The sequence below is a fragment of the Argentina silus genome (genome assembly GCF_951799395.1).
Source record: "Argentina silus genome assembly, chromosome: Y".
Taxonomy (NCBI): domain Eukaryota; kingdom Metazoa; phylum Chordata; class Actinopteri; order Argentiniformes; family Argentinidae; genus Argentina; species Argentina silus.
The window spans coordinates 51,322,660-51,327,659 of NC_139654.1; the positions used below are offsets into that span (position 1 = coordinate 51,322,660).

General features: G+C 44.8%; 1 protein-coding gene across 1 annotated transcript in view; it reads left to right on the forward strand.

Moving 5' to 3' along the window:
* ldb1b (LIM-domain binding 1b) overlaps positions 1-5,000 on the forward strand; it is a 27,345-nt gene that overhangs the window by 979 nt on the left and 21,366 nt on the right. The gene's annotated exons all lie outside the window — the stretch shown is intronic.

Consider the following 5,000-nt stretch of genomic DNA (forward strand, 5'->3'; position numbering starts at 1 on the left):
CCTGAAACCCGTTTGTTCTTTTTGGGCACAATCAAGAACAGGCCTGAGAGAGAGTACTGGGTTCCTTTAAGGTTGCCATTACGCCAGAGTGAGGATTAATAAAAGTTGCCATGTTACATTGTATGTATTAATGATCCCCTTATGAGGGGAGTTTGGGGCCAGTGGAAAGAACAGATACAGTACTGGGCAACAAACAGAGAAGGCTGGTGGAGGCTCATGATACCATTCCACATTCCTCTCAATGAGCCTGTCCTCCAATGTCTATCTCCACCAGCCTTCCCTAGCAACAAGGTGAATTTTTAGGCCAAAGGTTATGGACCGTTATGATTACGACTGCGCTGCTTCCCTCCACGACCCTTCATTCCCCATAGGTCAAATCCCCCAGGCTTCCCCAGTTACCTACTTATCCACAGGTGTTTATAATAGTTACCTACATATCCACAGGTGTTTATAATAGTTACCTACATATCCACAGGTGTTTATAATAGTTACCTTATCATCCACAGGTGTGTGTCACGTACCTCTGAAATCCTGTTGAGGTGTTCCAGTTCCCTGGTTGTTTCATACCTTTTCAAATCAAATGTTCTGATTTAAAAGCAAAGGACAACACTCACAATACACACCTCATATGGCAACATCATACACAACACAAGTAACATAACCTTTGATATCATATCCTATATCAAATACAGAAAGTCAATGTTAGGTCATCATATTATGTTACCTGTAGCAATTGTTTTTGAAAAACAACTGCATACTGGCATACACACTATCCTGAGTGTGGAAGCCTGGACAAGTTGTATTAGCAATGTCCAAGTTCAGACCTGGATCAAATAAATACAGCGTTTCAAATACTTTTTCAAGTACTATAACCAGTGTAGTTTGCCTTGTGCAAGGGAGCAAAAGGAATAGTCCCAGTACAAATTTCAAGCTAAAATAATCACATCTCAAATACTTGTATTAAATGTCAAGTATGGAGATTTGAACTTTAAAATAGTTCTAAATGGCCATGATGAATTCAATTCAGTGGAGAGCTCTGTTTTGGTCGAAACAAAGTGCTTTCTAATGTCTGGTGTTTTACGTACCATTTGTACATTTTGTTTGTTGACATATATATGCACATGCATGTTTGCTTTTCGAAAATAGAGCATATTGTATGGTTTCACATTTTCAGTGTCGCCAGTGGGTATTTGACCCAGTTCTGGTCAGACTCTGTGGTTGTGGGTTGCCTACTGGGCCAGAGTGCTGCTCTGAGGCATTCTCTCCTCTCTCTGTGCCAAACCCCAGTGCCCAGTGTGTTCAACAGTCAACCCTTAGGCAGGGAATTTATGGTGTGTATGTGTGTGTGTGTGTGTGCCTAGATGCGTATGTGTGGAGTAGAGCATGTGGATGAGTGTGTGTAGGAGCGTATGGTTAATGGGTGCCAGTCGTACATCGACGTTTACATGATCTGACATGATCTCATTCTTGACCTGATTGATGAGGTCACAAGCATTCAGGCGTTATGGCAAGTTGGTTCAGTGAGAAAGAAGTTTTTTTTCCTAATGTCCCGAACACACCTGACATTGTTGTTGTGGATGAAAGCCAAAGAGAGGTGACCGTATTATAAATAAACTGCTCCTTCAATCTATACATGGAAAAAGTAAACTGTAAAAATACCAGCCCCTGGTTACACATATAAGTGGCCTTTGATTTAGGGGTCACCTCCTAGGTATTTATAATTGGCACCTGTGGCCATGTGCAAGGTATGCAGACCTCCCAACGAAGATAGCCAAGCAGCTGGACATATATTGCTCAGCTGTTATTAGAAGTTTAGCGGTGAGGTGAAGATGGTGCTTTTTGTTCAGCATCTGTATGACCTTTTGGTACACGTTGGGTTCTTTTAATTTAATGCTTTACTCTGAACCCAAATAAAGTATTCAAAATGTGTGTGTGTGTGTGTGTGTGTGTGTGTGTTGGTGGTGGGGGGGGGAGGGGGCAGGGTGATGCGGTGAATGTGCTATGGGCTAGAGGACAGGGTCATCAGAGGGACAGCACTGCTATTGTAATGCGAGAGAGAAAGAGAAAGAGAAAGAGAGAGAGAGAGAGAGAGAGAGAGAAATAGAGAGAGAGAGAGAGATGTGTGGGGGGGTGAGAGAGGTGTGTGTGTGTGTGTGTGTGTGTGTGTGTGTGTGTGTGTGTGTGTGTGTGTGATTTAATGCCAGTGTGTGTGTGTGTGTGTGTGTGGGGGGGGGGTATGTGTATTTCTTGGGCATGGTGTGTGTTTTCAATCTTGGTGCAGCGCCCCGTGGCATGAAGGTAAATGCTGCCACCTCAGCCGTTAAACCAACCACTCGTCAGAGGCGGGAACATGTGTCTAAAACCTGGGCCTATCTCGCATTCAGATTGCATAGTTAATGAACGCGGTCATGGAAATGTTCAAAGACGTGTGTGACTGCCCTTTGTTTGCTCCGTTTCCATCCTAGTATTGCTCTCCATTTGCTTTCATTTCTTCCTAGCTTCTCGGTCTTGCTCCTTTTTTTTCGCTTGGTGTTGAGAGCACACCTGGGTCAAATACATAATTATGTCAAATACTTTCCCATGCAGTACTTGAGCTCGGTTTGATTTAGTTTTCCTCGTACAAGGCAGCCAATGGGAATCATTCCAAAAGTGCCGTTTGATTTAGTTTGCCTCGTACAATGGGACCGATGGATTATTGCCAAAAGTTCAAACTCCTAACTAAATGCAGTACACTTAATTGGAAATGGCTGTGTTATGTATTTGACCCAGGTCTGGTTTAGAGAGAGAGAACAGAGAACTAGAAGGGAAAACGTTGACCATGTTGTGATGTACTATAACTTTGTGTTTGACAGCTGTGTGTTGTTGATAAGTTGTTATGGCGATGCTATGTTAGGGATACTTTATCTAGTGTTTTGTTATTCTATGTATGGAGGTGGAACTGTAGCTGGTTGATGTCTTTGTAGTCTCTACCAACACATGGTTGTATCTTTTATTTTTATTTTTTTTATTCTTTCTTAAAGGTGAAACACGTGGTTTTGCTTGTTCCTGCCCTCAATGGCCACACTGAAAATGTGAAGATTTTAATATGCTAAGTCTTCTAATAGCAGCAAACATGTGCATATCATTGTAAACAAACTAAACTAAAGAAACCTCAACGCCAGATTTTAGAAAGCGATTTGTTTGGACCAAAACGGTGCTCTTGACTGAATGTTCCTGATCATGTGATCTAATTTCTTGATTTCTACCGACTTATCAATGCCATTTAGCAACATTTTAAAGCTCATAACTTCATACTGAGACCTTTAAGGATTGTATCTGCTGTATCTGACAGGACCTGCCAGATTCTGTTCTGTGGGCCAATAGGTATTTACACCCCAAAACATCATCAATGTGTGAATGGAGTCCAGTGCTCCTCACTGACCTTTAACGCCCATTCTCTTGATATCTGATTGGTGCTATGACCTGTCAGTCATTTCATCAACAGCACACCTGCATTTTAAATTCTCTAGAGCACTGACACTGTCAGACATGGTGAAGCACAGCCCCATGACACTGGTCAGGGAGACAAGTGTCTTTGTAGGGATAATGTAATTATGGGACAGTTATTGTGTAACTATAGCCAGCCAATGAGCCAATAAAAGCAGTGTGAATCAAGTCTGGTCCTGGTCTCTCTCTCTCTTTCTCTCTCTCTCTCTCTCTCTCTCTCTCTCTCTCTCTCTCTCTCTCTCTCTCTCTCTCTCTCTCTCTCGGTTGTTTACATTCCAGCACCATGTTCAACAAAGGGAACCTCCCCCTTCTTGTGTGGGCTGTGTGTGTGTCTGTGTGTGTGTGTGTATATATATGTGTGAGTGAGTAAGTGAGTGAGTGCGTGTATGTATGTGTGTGTGTGTGTGTGTGTGTGTGTGTGTGTGTGTGTGTGTGTGTGTGTGTGTGAGAGTGTCAGTAAGTGACTGAGTGTGTGTGTGTGTGTGTGTGTGTGTGTGTGTGTGTGTGTGTGTGTGTGTGTGTGTGTGTGTGTGTGTGTGTGTATATGTAAGAGTGTCAGTAAGTGAGTGAGTGTATATGGGCGTGTGTGTGTGTGTGTGTGTACAGCATGTGCCTGAACATGTGGATGACATAAACATTGGACTGTGTGTGGGGATAAGCTGCGTGTGCGTCTGTTCCACTGTCTCTGAACCAGCTAGGTGTGTGGCTGTGTCAGAATAATAGGATAAAAGATGTCTCCTTTTGTGTAACTTTAAAAATAGACTGCCTCCCTTGAGTCAGCTTTTCCATGCACTACAGTCTGTGCCTCATTCACATAAACCAGTGCTATCCACTCCTCTCTCTATCTCTCTCTACCTCTTTCCCTTTGATCGTCTTGGCCTCTCTGCGCCTCCCTGCCATTCCCTCGTTCTCTCTCCTTCACTCTCTCTTTCTCTTTCCCTGTCCTCCCTCCCTCTCCCCTTCTATATTACCTTCCTTCTTCCCCCTCTCCACCCCCCTTTTCCTCCCTCCCTTCTCCCTCCCTCTCGTCCTACTCCTTTTCCCCCCTTCCCTCCCTCTCCTTCAGTCTCTCCCCTCGCCTCTCTCTCTTCTTTCCCTATCCTCCTATACCTCTCGCCCCCTCTTCCTCCCTCTCCTATATTCCTACGTTCCCCTTTTCCCTGGCCTTTCCCGGCTCTCTCTCCATCTCCTTTCCCTGCCCTCCTTACATGTCTTTCCCTATAGTCTTCCCTCTCCTACTCCCCCCCTTCCATCTCCCCTCTGTCCCCTCCTCTCTTTTCCCTCTCTCCCTGACTCCTCTCATTGTTAGCGTATATTGGCTTTTCCCTCCCTCTTCCTCCCATCACTCTCCCTCCCTCCCTCCCTCCCTCCCTCCCTCCCTCCCTCCCTCCCTCTCCTTTCCCTTACAGCCCCTTCCCTCCTCTCTCTCCCTCTCTCCTCCCCCCTCCCTCTACCTCCTCTCCTGCTCGCCTCCCTCTCTCTCTCTGTCCCTTGTCTCTTATTGCTAGTGTGTG